General features: G+C 44.8%; 1 non-coding gene and 1 pseudogene across 1 annotated transcript; both read right to left on the bottom strand.

Moving 5' to 3' along the window:
• Nucleotides 1-2986: 2986 nt before the first annotated feature.
• On the bottom strand, nt 2987-3058 carry TRNAQ-CUG. The gene has a single exon. It is a non-coding gene; the product is annotated as a tRNA-Gln (tRNA).
• Nucleotides 3059-14215: 11157 nt separating this feature from the next.
• LOC115837571 lies at nt 14216-15362 on the bottom strand (annotated as a pseudogene).

The raw sequence follows: 15362 nt of genomic DNA, 5'->3' as shown, positions 1-15362 counted from the left end.
AGAAACACAGTGGTTCTGAGAATGTCTTCTGGAGCCAGGCTGCCTTCACTTCAAATTCCTGCTTTCAAATTCTTCTTTGCTGGCTGAGTGACCCTGGACAGGTCACTTAACGTCTTTGTGCATCTCAGTTTTCTCATATGGAAGATGAAGGTGATGGTGTGACCTCGGCCTGAGGTAAGGACTAAATGAATAAACATATGCACACTCATCAACTGTGCCTGACATGTGGCACTTTGTGTTGCAGGCACAGTTGATGATGTGCATATGTTACTCATGTGCATGTTAGCTCTTGTATTTTGCCTGCAAGACTGCATGCACAAAGAGCAGCAGTGATACTTTCCAATGGCCGTGCACCCTCCCAGGGAGACTGCAGCAATCCTCTCACCAGCAGTAACCTCCTGGGCTGGGAGATCCCAGAAAGGCCCCTCAATCTCCAGCAGGTTTGACCCTCTAGGAGCTACAGGGAATGAGCTAGAGAAGTATTTCTATCTGGGGGGAACTGGGAGTTTATTAGCTCATCTGTTCAGCTCATCCAAAGGTGAATAATGATGCAGTTTCTTGCTTCAAATCTGCCCCAATAAAATTTTTATAGTTTTACAGTCGAAGACATTTGTACAAGTAAGAGAGGAAATATGACTTTTCCTCAGCCAGCCTAGGTTCACTGATGAGACCCTTGCAGCAAAAGACAAACTAGAGAAGAGCAGATGTATATATTTAATGTAAGTTTTACGTGACAGGAAGGCCTTCCAAAGGAAATGAAGGCCCGTGGAAACAGCTAAACCTCAGTTTTTTGTTTGTTTGTTTGTTTTTAAAGAGTAGTTTTATTGAAGAATGCATAGTCATGGAGAAGTATGATAAGACAATAGAAGTATGATCTAACAGTAACAAACTGGGGAAAACGTAGCCAGGCCTCTGTGTTCAGGCTCTTCTCTGTGTCCCTGTGTCGTCACACTCCAGGATGCACCTTTCCTCTGGGTACAGAGAGGGCACCTCTCACATAAGGGTCTTAGAATCGACTTCAGGAAAGAAGGGCAGGGGGAGGGTGATAGTGACCTTCCTGCTTCTGTTGTTTATTCAAATTCCCTTAACATAAAATATTCAATACCCCAAGATGTTATATTTTGGAGTAGCATGTCCTGAATCCCATCATGCACATGCAACAAAACCCAGAATCTTTGAAGAGTGATGACTACAAAACCTTTAAATTCAAAATACAATTGACGGCCAAGTGGGGTGCCTCATGCCTGTAATCCCAGCAGGGAGGTGTAGGGAGGCCCAGGCAGGTGGATCACTTGAGTCCAGGCATTCGAGAACTGCCTGGACAACACGGCAAAAGCCCCTCTCTACTAAAAATACAAAAATGAGCCCAGCACGTGGTGCACAACTGTTGTTCCAGCTACTTTCAGCAGGTGGGGAATGGGTGGGCTGAAGATCAACTGAAACAATATCATATTTACAAATAACTTCTTTTCCTATAAGGCTAGTCAAGTGAAGCAGTGGAAGTGGAGAAGGAACAAAGAAATCCGTAACTGGTTGTGATCAATTATTTGTAAACAGCAATGAATTTTTTATGCACTATACACTGTTTTCAAAGTTACATATGCTGCAAAGCTGGTGGTGAATAGCAGTGCCCTGGTCCCTTCCTACACTTATCTGTAGGGATAACAATTTTTAATGAATGCAGCCAACCTCTACATAAATACTGTTACTCTTTGACTGTCCAGTTTTCCATCCCAGGCCCTGCAGTCCAGCCTGCAAGGGGAAACGGAGTCTGTGTTTCCTTACCTGCCAGTCCACTCCAAGGAGCCAAGAAGGCGTCCTCTCCCACACCCTCATCCTCCAAGCTTAGCGCCTCAAATACTGCAGTGTTTTTCAGTCCTTCCTAAACGCTCTCAGCCTGAAAATATGAAAATCAGAGGGATGGTCCTGAGCGCCTGGAGGGACATGTTAGTTTGCTCCCAAGACCCATCAGGAGCCTTATCCCAAGTGCTCTGAAGAGCAGGAGAAAACATTTTTTAACTCTGGTAGCGTCCTAAGGCGTCTTCTTCTTGGGGCAGGGTCCTGGCAGGAGGAGGGGGAGCCCCACCGTCAGAGACTCGACCCTCAGAGCTGCTCAGGTTCCTCTTCCCCGTGGCCCTGAGGGAGGTCGGCCTGGACGACCGAGGATCAGGACGGGGCCTCCCAGCCCGCGAGCTAGAAGAGGCCGCCGCACGGATTTCTCTTTCTGGCTGAGATCTTGGGACGAACGAATAGATTTCTCGGAGTCGGGTTCCAAAGCTTAGCGAAACAGCGACTTTTAGAACCGGCAATTGAGACGTAGGAGCTAGAAATTCGGCATACAAATCTGAATATGAAGAACAGAATAAATTAACATTCGGAATAGGATGGGCCATCTGAATAAAACAGTGCTACTCCCAAGTTAGGTCTCGAACCATCAACCCTAAACTGAGACACAATCTCCAATGACTGAGCCAACCCCATCAAAATTCCTCACGCCACCATTTACTTACCAAAATGATAATGGGTGCCATTACGAGATTTCCCGAGTGAAAGGAATCTCGGGGTCTAGGATTGAGGGGCGGCAGCCTTTTTAGTGGAGGAGACCTCTCACCCCGAGGCCCAGGTCGCCCTTAGAGGTGGTGGGGACTTGTTGGGTCGCTGGGTCCCTGGCGGGGGTGTCCGGGCCTCCGATAGCACGGGGCCAGGAGGCTCGCCCAGGAAGGGGACTCTGCAGACTCGGTGATCCCAACTGGATGATTCGGCAATTTCCCTGTGGTCAGGGCCACTGCGATAACCCAGTTTCTGGGACCCGGAACACCCAAGAGGGAGACGAAGAGGGGACGAACAGCGCGGGGGACATCGCGAGGCTCAGACAGCGGGAGCAGAAGGGACACGGAGGCCCGCAGCGCAGAGCTTCTGAACGTCAGCGGAATCCCCATTCCATTTAGGGAGTAAAATACAGCATTATCGTCCCAATTAAACAGAAAGGTTCCACCGAGACTCGAACTCGGATCGCTGGATTCAGAGTCCAGAGTGCTCACCATTACACCATGGAACCTCATAACGCAAGTTTGCTGGAGGTGTGTGGATTCCTAATCAGTAGCAATAGTTCCCACCCGCCCATGTCAAGGCATTTCTTTTGATCTCACAAGCAATACTTGAGGAAGGTGGACCTGCAGGAAGGAGCCATCCCTCTTGCTTTCTCTCTGCCCTCTCCTTTGATCGACTTCTATCATTTCATGTGCACCTCGGAAAATGAGGCAAAATCCACTGTGGATTTAGGGCCAGAGAAGAGCCCTTGAAGCCTCGGTCATAGAGGCTTCAGGACCGGCACAGCCTCGGTCCTGTTTTGAGGTGAAATTCCTTCCTTCCCTTCCCTCCCTTCCTTCCTTCCTTCCTTCCTTCCTTCCTTCCTTCCTTCCTTCCTTCCTTCCTTCCTTCCTTTCCCTCCCTCCCTCTTTCTTTCTTTCTTTCTCTTTCTTTCTTTCTTTCTTTCTCTCTCTCTCTCTCTTTCTTTCTTTTCTTTCTTTCCTCAAAGCCTCGGTGGCAGTTTCCTGTGCCGAGACGAAATTTCTTTCTTTCTTTCCTTCCTTCCTTTTCTTTCTTTCTTTCTTTCTTTCTTTCTTTCTTTCTTTCTTTCTTTCTTCTTTCTTTCTTCTTTTCTTTCCTACCTTCCTTCCTTCCTTCCTTCCTTCCTTCCTTCCTTCCTTCTTTCTTTCTTTCTTTTTTTCTTTCTTTTCATTGAGACAGAGTCTCCTTCTGTTGTTCAGGCTGGAGTGCAGTGCAGTGGCAGTGGGCGATCTCCCCTCGCTGCAACCTCCATCTGTCGGGTTCAAGTGACTGTAATCCCCAGTGGCTGGGATTACAAGTGTGGGCCACCATGTCCAGCTAATTTTTGTATATTTAATAGAGATGAGGTTTCGCCATGTTAGCCAGGCTGGTCTTGAACTCTTGAACTCAAGTGATTTGCCTGCCTTGGCCTCCCGAAGTGCTCTGATAATAGGCGTGAGCCACCGCGCCCAGCCCGAAGATGAAATATCTGCAAAATTTCTGTTATTTTCTTGATGCTTTCCCTCTTTTCCGTTTGCCCAGGGAGGCCAGATGATTGTCAAAACAGGACATGGGACTTCCTGGGCACCTTGCCCCCTTCCTCCCTGTAGTATATAACAGAAGACAGCAATCAAGTGAGATTGGGAAGCAGGAAATCCTTTACTTTTTTATTCATATTCTTCTATGTTTGTTTGGTGGTTGGTTTTAACAAAATTTTCTCACCAGAAATGGAGATTTGTTGGATTTAAAATAAAAGCAATCAGCCATGTTTACATTTCTATAAAGCACTCAAACCAGGCCATACTCTCTTACTGTGACTCAAAATCAGCCATATACTGTCGAGGTCAGGAGGCAGGGCCCTGACATTGAAGCACAGTGTATTTTCTCAGTATTGGCCAAGTTGATACCATTACAATTTGTCAATATATCATGACCCATTAATTACAGTCTTTAAAAGTGTACATGTATTGTTACTGAAAGCCCAGGAGTTCGGTCTAGGCCCTGCTGCTCAGCTCTCAGAAAGCCAATCACTGAGACATTGAGTATTGCTGAGGAAGAAGGCTTTAATTGGGTGCTGCAGCTGAGGAGATGGGAGATCAGTCTCAAATCAATCTCCCTGATCAACTAAAGTGAGGGGTTTATGTAGCAAGGAAGAAATGTAATTGTGGGTGGGAAAAGAGGAACTAGGGAAGGGTGAGGAAGCACTCATGATGAGTGAGGGGACTGGCATCTCATTGTCTGGAGGCTGTGATCTGCTGAGTTTCAGGTCTATGATGCTTTTTGAGAGGCCTGAGAGGCCTTTGCTGAGGAAGGAACTCAGATAAAACAAATGTAAGTTTCAAGCTTTAAGACCAGAAGGGCCCATTTCTATGTCTATCCAAAAACACTGTCTGTGGGACTCTTGGGTCGATTTCAGTCCCCATTTTCTATTTGTCAGTTCCTCAATCATGGGGAATCTGGTCATCCATCTTTCTGGCTGCGTCATGTGGAGAAGGGGCATCCTGAGCAGCTTCACACCATGGGTGACTGCATGGCCACCCAGGAATCAAACATTCATCTAATACTGTAGTTTGTCCTGAAACACAATCTTCCTCTCTCCAGTCCCCCGCTTCCATTAAAGACAAAACACAGCAGGACCAACCTACCTGCAAAGGAAGCTTCAGTCCCATATACTTGGCCTGATTACCCACACAAAGTGCAGCAAGAATCCTTATTCATATAGGCTCTCCGAAATAGGCTTTGCTGGAATATTTCACAATGCCATTTCAGGCAAAGCCCTGGGAAAATTACCAATTCCTCCACTTGTGTCCCATTATAAAAGAAAACAGAATCTTATTGAACTTATGCAAACAAACACATTGTCATGAGTTAAGAGTATTCAGTTTACAAATTCGGGAGAAATTTGGCAGAGAGAGAAAAATAAGCCTCAAATTCTATTTAGAAGACTATTCTACTCAATTGTTGCAGGCTATAAATAGCTCAAAAGGAAACAAGTTCTCCAGACTCTGAAGAATCAACAATGTTTGAAACAAACAAAGGCCATAAAAACTTATTTCAGTCCTCTATTAGTTCAATCCATGCAATCAACTCCTGCTCTGCGTCACATTGGGCTAGCAATCTCCATGAACACATCAGTCTTTCTATTAACGACCTGGAAAATTTCTCTTTACCTCAATGGCACGAGCTCCAAAGTAATCAGAAGAGTCCTGCATCCAAGAGTCCTTTTCATGGACTTCCCCAAAGAAGCAAGGCCTGGACTGTAACTGATTATAAGTCACTTTTTGAGAAGAATCAAAGCAAAACAACAATTGTGGATGACAAAAGCCTTAAGACAGCCATAGTTATAGATACAGTTGACAAGGGAATTCGGTTGTTTCTGTGGCACACAACAATTTAACATAATAATCATAACTATTACTGACAGCATATCAGAACTCTAGGAATCTCATGCAATCCTGGAACGCACATTAACAACACATCTGTGTCAACAGAACCCAAAGGAAGTGAAACACCACCTCAGATTTGACAATGCTTCGTGCATAATTCTATATAACAAATAAACCTAAGAAGCCTAATATAGCTCTCTTGGACCTCAAGAACCTAGTATCCAAAAAGTTAATTTGAGGCCCAAATGGCTGAATTTAGAAACTTTACTCTTAGAAAGTTTGCCAGATATCGAAGTTTTGAGACACTTGACATCACAAAATAGGATCACAGGTCACCTTAGAATAGTCAATCATTTAGCCAAAATGATAAAACAAAAATGTTCACCCTTTGCTAGAAAAGAGGCTGAGTTTTCTAAACGGTAAGAGCTAACAAAGACAACATGAGGCCATGTGTATCTGTCTCTCCCTTCTTTTGCCCTGCAGTTTACTTTGAAAGTAAACAAAAATATTTTATCTATTATTAATACTACACAAACATTTTGATCAAAAGAGAAAACCAAATTTTACCTTTGTGTGGTGTATTAAAATGTTAAAGCTAATTTTAATAAAACCTTATACACACGTTTAATTATAATCAGTTTGACCAGAGCTCGGATTTTAAGGCAGTAGTTTGCCAATGCTCCCAGCTGAATAAAGCCCTTCCTTCTGCAACTGGGTGTCTGAGAAGTTTTGTTTGCGACTCGTCCTGCTGCATTTCTTGGTTCCCTTACCTGGAAGCGAGGTGACTGACAGAGGCAGCCCCTTAGGTGACTGACAGAGGGCCGAGGCAGCCCCTTAGGCGGCTTAAGCCTGCGCTGTGCAGCGTCTCTGCAGGAGACTCCGGCCAGCCTGAGTGACCTGATCCAAAGAGCGCTCCAGCGTAGGCAATTGCCCTGGTGGAAAGCCTCGCCAGAGCAACGGGTAGCAGGCCGCCGCGGAGGATTAACATAGTGGCTGAACACAGGGAAGGAACTGGCACTTGGAGTCCAGACATCTGAAACTTGGTAAGACTGGTCTTTGGAACTTGCCCACTCCATTTGAGTGGAAGCGTGGCCTGATCACCCACGGCGTGCCTTTATCGGCACTTTGGATGTGGTTTTGACTTGGTTTAAATTGCTTGACAGGACTGGTCTTGGGAACTTGCCCACTCCATTTGAGTGGAAGTGTGGCCTGATCGCCCACGGCGTGCCTTTATCAGCACTTTGGATGTGGTTTTGACTTGGTTTCAATTGCTTGACAGGACTGGTCTTGGGAACTTGCGCACTCCATTTGAGTGGAAGCGTGGCCTGATCGCCCACGGCGTGCCTTTATCAGCACTTTGGATGTGGTTTTGACTTGGTTTCAATTGCTTGACAGGACTGGTCTTGGGAACTTGCGCACTCCATTTGAGTGGAAGCGTGGCCTGATCGCCCACGGCGTGCCTTTATCAGCACTTTGGATGTGGTTTTGACTTGGTTTCAATTGCTTGACAGGACTGGTCTTGGGAACTTGCGCACTGCATTTGAGTGGAAGCGTGGCCTGATCGCCCACGGCGTGCCTGTACCGGCACTTAGGTTTTTGTTTTTGACTTGACTTAGATTGCGTGATACTTTGGTTTTGGTTTTGACCTGGCTTGGATTTCTGGATACTTTGATTTTGGTTTTGATTTTGGTTTGGTGTAAACTGCAGAAGTGTGTGTGTGCCCTTTTTACCTGTTTTTTGTTTTGTGGTGTGCGGCGTGTGGTGTGAGCGTGGTGTTTTGTCTTGAAGAAACGTGGGTCAGGCACAAATAAGCCCACCCCACTAGGAACTATGTTAAAAAATTTCAAGAAAGGATTCAATGGAGACTGTGGAGTCACTATGACTCCAGGAAAACTTAGAACTTCATGTGAAATAGACTGGCCAGCATTAGATGTAGGTTAGCCACCAGAAGGAAGCCTGGACCGGTCCCTTGTTTCAAAGGTATGGCACAAGGTAACCTCTAAGCCAAGGCACCGAGACCAGTTTCCGTAGGTAGACAGTTACAGCTGGTTTTAGACCCCCTTTCCCCGCCCACAGTAGTTAAGAGAACAGCAGCATAAGCAGCTGGCAGAGGCAAGGAAAGACCAGCAGAGAGAAAAAGAGGCCATCTATACCAATTCTGAGTTAATTTAGACTAAACAAGGTCTTATTAATAGCAAAGGACAATTGAAATCCCAAACTTACGAAGTTTTCAACAAAAGTGAAATTTGCTAAAAGTTAACAGTGTAACATGTATTATGGTAACTTCGAATCTTGTGGCCTTAGACAGTCTAGTCCAAAGACACAAAGAAAGTTCGCTTTAAAAAAGGAAAAAAAAGGGGGAGGCGGAATTTATACAAAAAAAAAATGTTATATGGTAAATTCTTGTCCTGAAATAAATTAACTGGTTGTTTAAAGAAAAAAGTGTTTGTAACAAGTCAGAAAATTGAGACATGTTGAAAAATTGTCTGCGGAAGTCGTGAAAGAAAAAAAGTTATAAAACATTTTATGCAAAAAAAGTTGTATAATTTAAAAGTAATAAGGCCTCCTGAGTACTATTAAAGAAACAGTTTATGTGCAAGGTGTATAAGAAAAGTAAAATATACCTTTGGTAAACAGATTATAAGGAGGCATAAAAAAAAAAGTCAGTTTGACCGTGAGGTAAGAGTTCCAAAAACCTTTCATAACCTTTTATGCTTTTGTATTAAGGAGTAGATAAATGCTCTAGAAAACCCTGATATTGCAATACACGGGCCCAGATGCTGGCCTTGCATCAGTGTGCTCCTGAGCGTAAAGTCTAATTTATAGAAAATCTCTGAATTTGAGAGGCCAGAGTGCGTGGATCACTTGAACTTAGGAGTTTGAGTCTAGCCTGGGCAATATGGCGAAACATTGTGTCTACCAAAACACACACACACACACACACACAAAGAAAGGAAAGAAAGAAAGAAGAAAGAAAAAAGAAAAGAAAAGAAAGAAAGGGAAAGAAAAGACAGTCTCTGAACTAAACTTATCCCTCAAACTCCAGCCTTACAATTCTCACGTGCCCACCTCTTCTGTCTAGAGGAAGAGGGGGCATGAGGTGGAAAACGGGACATGTGGGACTGTTGGACCTAAAGGGATTGAATGGTTTCAACTTCTGGTTCTGTGTCTCATGAAAGTAGTTCATTTTGTTTGTCATCCTCCCCAGGGTCTGAAGACAAGGCATTAATTGGTGTCAATATTCAAGATATAGCAGGAGAAGGGGCCTTTTTCAGACCCAGGAGTCAAAGCCCTGGAAGCTAATAGCATAAGGATTAGTTAATAGGACATTTGTACTGCAGAAAGTTCTATTTCTCTCTAACGTGTCACCAATAAAAACACTATGATCTGCTGTCCAGTAGTTACTGCCTGCAGCACTTCAAACCATTGTATTAAAGTGGTTAGGATACTCCTTGCATGTAACTAATTGTCAGCATTCTAATGACAGAACTGTGACCGAAAGCATAAAAAATGTGACAGAACCCATGCCAAACTTTTCAAAGTAAGACAATTAAATTTTCTCTCCATCATTTAACAAAATACTAAATGCAAATATCAGTTTTGGAAATTCAGTATGAGGATAAATAATCTCCTTTTATTTAAATACTATACAACAAAACAAGAACAAAGTGAGAATAAACACACAGTCATTTTTTTTCGGCTATTTTATTTATTTATTTTGAGACAGAATCTCCCTCTGTCACCCAGGTTGGGGTACAGTGGCAGGATCTCAGCTCACTGCAACCTCTGCCTTCGAGTCCCGGGTTCAAGGGATTCTCCTGCCTCAGCCTCCTGAGTAACTGGAATTACAGGTATGCACCACCATGCCCAGCTGATTTTTGTATTTTTAGTAAAGACAGGGTTTCGCCATGTTGGCCAGGCTTCTGGCCTTGAACTCCTGGCCTTCAGTGATCTGCCCGACTCGGCCTCCCAAAGTGCTGAAATTATAGGAATAAGCCACCACACCCGGCCTTCTTTTCAGCTATTTTAAAAGAGCATAATCACATATTTCCGAGATTGGTTTCTCGATATGGTACTGACTACTGATTAGGTTGCTTTCACCATTAAAATCTTCAAACCAGTGCAACAATTGTACATGTTTTGTTTTCAAGTACACACATGAAGGCCCAACAGTGATACAAGGCTTGGGATCAAAAATCACTAGAAATTCTCACAGCTTGTTTTCATTACCACTTCATCCAAGTGAATGTCACTTAATTTTAATAATGCTAAACACAACTAAAGGAGGTTGAGAGAAATCCAATCAATATCATATCCTTAAGGACAAGGCCAATCTTTCTGGATGTTGGAACTTTGTACCCACATCACAGTTTTTCCTCATTAAAGGAAAGGGTCTGCAACCAACTCAAATGATTGATTGAAACCAACTCATATTACTGATTGCATTGAATGTGTACCAAACCTCAGGCCATGGGTCCCTGAATCCTAGTGTTCCTGTGACATCCCCTTGGGGTAGTGGAACACTACCTTTCAATGATGGGAAGTCTTGGGCAGGAGCGAGTCTCCTTCCCTTGTCCAGTATAGACAGCTTTTGTGTCTAACTCTACCTCAGCAGCTGGCTATACCTGGGGCCAAGGGTTGGAAGGGTTCCTTCCTCCAACATCAATGGTAGATGCCTTTTGTTTCATGTGAGAGAAGTGACCAGGTATTGTGCCTGTACTCTGGTGGTGGCCAATCATGGCCTATATGCCTCCACCACTGCGGCAAGCTCAAGAAATTCTCTTTCCCTGCCACATGTGTCTTTTCAGCACTTTGGATGTGAGAGGAAAGACCCAGCGAATGGGCAAAAAACATGCTATGTATCTGGAACTCTCAGACTAAGCTGTCACAATAGTTCACACTTGGCCTTTAAGAAACGATAAAAACTTCAGTGTTTGGTTTCCTGTTTCTGTGTTAGCTTGCTAAAGATAATGTGCACTGCTTTGGACCTGGCGCAGTCGTTCACATCTGTAATCTCAGCACTTTGGGAGGCTGAGGTGGTGGATCACGAGGTCAAGAGTTCGAGACCAGCCTGGCCAATATAGTGAAACCCTGTCTCTACTAAAAATACAAAAATTAGCTGGGCATGGTGGCGCATGACTGTAGTCCCAGCAACTTGGGAGGCTGAGGCAGAAGAATCGCTTGAATCTAGGAGTTGGAGGTTGCAGTGAGCTGAAATTGTGCCACTGCACTCCAGCCTGGTGACAGAGCTAGACTGCGTCTCAAAAAAAAAAATTATATATATATATATATAAAACAATGTGCACTTCTTTGAATATTTAACCCTTTTCTGCCCATTAAACCATTAGAGCTGGCGTTTCCTTTTCTATCCCATCTGAGAGACTTAAATGCATTGTAATTCGCAGCAATTAGTATTATACTGGAGATGACAGCATAGTTAGTCTCATTCCCACCACCTCATTGTATGATTTCTGCATTTTTGCTTTGTTTATAAAATCTCTTCCTGCCTTTCTTAACTAGACTGGTCTGTCCGGGTGAATTTTCTGTTTTCCTGTAGTGTTTTTGAAATTCCATGTCCCTGATTAGTTAATATATTTTCTTAGATCTCAGGTGCACAGGGAGAAGGTAATCATGTACCTTAGCTCAGGGCACATTATGGTGGCTGCTCTCAGCAAGGCCCTTACTGTCTTTCCTTCTTTTCTCTGTTTATCCCACTCCCATTTCCCTGTCCACTTCCAGAAACACTTTCTGAAGAGTTTAATATATGCTCTTTTATCTCACACTTTCTCTGCATAACAATAAGGGTATGTGTTTGGAAAACATACATTGATCTTTAGGGATGGAGGATGTTAAAACAACTTTAAAGTGTGAATTGGTTTCCAAAAACCCATTCCATCCTCTTTACTCCATTCTGTGTACTATCTTCTCAACTTTTCTATTCAAATAGAAAAGTTTGTGTATAAATGTGGGGAGGAAGAAAAGAGTCAAGCCAATGTAAAATGGGCAAAACACTTGAACAGTGTTTGTTTACCAAAGAGAATTTCTTAATGGCCAAATGGCATAAGAAAGAATTCTTGGCATCATTACTCATTCAGGAAACACAAATTTAAAATGCCATGATATACCATTATACACCCATCAGAATGGGTAACATTTAAGAGACAGGGGAAACCACTAGCTTATAAAAACGCAGAGCAACTGTAACTCTTGTTGCTGGCAAGAGAATACAATAGTATGGGTGGGAGTGGTGACTCATGCCTGTAATCCCAGCACTTTGGGAGGCCGAGCTAGGTGGATCACTTGAGGTCAGGAGTTTGAGATCAGCCTGGCCAATGTGGTGCAACCCCATCTCTACTAAAAGATACAAAAATTAGCTGGGCGTGGTGATGGGCACCTGTAATCCCAGTTACTTGGGAGGTTGAGGTTGAAGTAGGAGAATTGCTTGAACCCGGGAGGCAGAGGTTGTAGTGAGCAGAGATCGTACAATTGCACTCCAGCCTGGGTGACAAAGTGAGACTGTCTCAAAAATAAAATAAAATAAAATAAAGCAAAATAAAATAAAAGAGAATACAATGGTGCCATCATTCTAAAATACTGTCTGATAGTTTCTAATACAGTTAAAAATACACCTACTTCATGACCCAGCCATTCCATTGCTCGGTTCATGCTCAACAGAATTGAAGGCACAGTACCATAAAAAGACCCATAGTAGAATATTTGTAAACACCTTATTCACAATAGCCCAAACTAGAAATATCGCAGTTGTCCATCAACTGTAGTATACTCACATGTTGGAATAACACTCATTAATAACAGCAAAGAGCTGAGATACATGCCATAAAATGGAAGCGTCTCATAACAATTGTTGTATTTAAAAAAAGAAAAACACAGGCAAAATCAGTGTAGTCCTTTACATGATTTCTACAAGAAGCAAAAGCATACCACAGAGATAGAAATCAAATAGTGATTGCCTAAGTGGGGATGGGGTGAAGATTGACTGAAAAGGGGCTCTCACGACTTTTTGGTCTGTTGAAAATGTCCTGTAACTTGATCTAGGAGATGGTTTCTTTTGTCAAAATGTACTGGGCCATGCACTTAAGATTGGTGCACTTTGGTCTCTGTGGATTATTATTCAGTCATTTATTGGTAGCAAAAAATAAATAAATAAAAACAAAATTAAAAATTGGGGTTGGAGAATGTCATTAACTTTAGATTTTATTGTATTCGTTAGGTTTTACTTAAAATACCCAGTTGGAGTGCAAACTCTCATCTTCTCTTGTTCATTTCTGATTTGGCCTGAAAAGGCCCCACGGATTCTTGAAATATCAGAGTCAGAAAAGCGGGTACAGCCACATCATGTCAACAGTAAAAGATTCCAATAAGGCTGACTGAGAGGGAGCACCTCACCTTTTGGGTGTTGTACTTGCTCAGAGAGGAGGCAAAAGTCTTTCAAGATAACCGGACCCCTAGGCGTGCAGGGTAGGGGTTCCTTCTATTCTCAACACTACCGGGAGTTCCTAAGCCACGGGAAAGTTGTGACCTCTCTAGCCGCAGGTCAGCGGCGCAGCCTAGGCTGAGATTGGAGGCAAAAGGGAAAGAAAAGCACTACACCCTAGAATGGATGTGGTCACGACTCGGATTCCAGCCAAGGCTGCTGTGGCCACAGCGCAGAGTACTAACAACAATACGATCACCGCAAGCCACAGGAGCTGAAGCGCGCCTTCGAGGCTCTTTTCTTTAAACTTAATGCAGGCCTGCTTCCATTTTGGAGACCTAAGGGTGCGCGTAGATTTCATTCGTTCTTGGTGTCTCTCCGTTTTTCCTCCCTTTCTTCCCCATTCTGCTACAATAAAAAAACACTTCTCATCTCTCCCTTGTGTACTCCTTACCGCTGCACAAAGCTACTGGAAAGTTTCGTCTCCTTGGTCCACGCCTCTACAGACTTCCTTGCCCTCCTCCTCCCAGTTCCCTGTTGGATTCACCCCTTGCCCGGCTCCGGCCTCCTGCGCAAGACAGGCACCCAAAAACAGCGCAGCTGAGTCCCCACAGCTCCCTGCCTAAGAGTGGCAAGAGAGGTCACTGGAGGCCTCGCCACTTGCGCGCCCCACAGATGCCCGATAAAGCAATCGGAATAAATGCTTTTTAAAAAGAACCTACTTCCCCTTCGTGACGAGCCTCGGCAACATGTCGAAATCCTGTCTCTACAAAAAATACAAAAATTAGCCGGGCGTGGTGGCGCGCGCCTGTCTTCTCAGCTACTTGGGGCTGAGGCAAGAAGATCACTTGGCCCCGGGAGGTCGAGGCTGCAGTGGGCCTTGTTTGCACCACTGCACTCCAGCCTGGGCGACCAAGTGAGACCCTGTCGCAAAACAAAACAAAACTTCCCCACAGAAAAATAGTTCATGATTTACATTCTCAGAACTCTTCAAAGGACTAAAAGTTAAAGGCGACAATGGATTCACTCGACGAGTCTTAGTCCTGCGCCCTGGTGAGTGGCAGACCCAGCTCCCCGCGAGGGGACCACGAGGAACTCTCACCACGATCCTTGCCCTGGTGGAGCCCCCCTGCGGACACAGGATCCGAAGATGGCAGCGGAAGCTCTGCAGAGGCCCCTAAAGCGACTGGGCAGGGTGGGCACAGGCTCCCTCACGGGGTGAAGGCGGCGCAAAGAACGGGAAGAGCCATCCTGGGAGCCCACCGGGCATTCAGCTTCCCATGGGCCCCCAGGCGGCTCGGGCCCGGGTCGCAGACTGGGGCGTTTCCGGGGACTTCTGAAGCAGGCGAGGGGCCAGGGCGGGCGAAGGCCATTCGACCGTCCTTCTGGCTCCAGAATCTCCCAACGGGCGGGTGTGCAACGTGATCAGCGTGACTCGCCGCTCTAATCTCTCTGGTTTTCCCTCCTGAGGGGCAGGCCCTCAGGACAAAAGGGATGGGGAGAGTTTGGTGAGTGTGCCCTGCATGTAGCGCCCGGTAGAATCAGTAGTAGTGGCCTCCGTGGCGCAATCAGTTAGTGCGTTTGGCTGTTAACAGAAAGGCTGGTGGTCCGAACCCAACCAGGGACGACGCCTCGCTTTGTTGTTTTAACCGGTTTCTGTTGATATACAATCAACTCCAGCGTAATCAGGAGACACACATATCCTCTTCCCCATCTTCTTAGGTCTGAGGCTTGGCAAGGGCCATGGTGCCTTGTACCTGTCAAACTCAAGAATCCCAGAGACCTTAGACAGGAACTCACTTCTGGTGTGATAAAAATGTTCTTTGCTCCCATGGAAGGCTTGGGGGAGTAAAGTGCCTCGAGCTTTTCGTGTTTAATAATAGGAGACCTGTTACAGTAGTATTCTGTCCCCGGATGTGCCTGGGTTTAGTAATTCCTCTATCAATAATGTGACCAGTGGACTCAGTCATCCTCATGGTGATCCTCGCCAT

Source organism: Nomascus leucogenys, chromosome 12 (genome assembly GCF_006542625.1).
Source record: "Nomascus leucogenys isolate Asia chromosome 12, Asia_NLE_v1, whole genome shotgun sequence".
NCBI classification, from domain to species: Eukaryota; Metazoa; Chordata; class Mammalia; order Primates; family Hylobatidae; genus Nomascus; species Nomascus leucogenys.
Note: the sequence above shows the minus strand (reverse complement) of the source record. Positions and strands in the feature narration are given on the sequence as shown.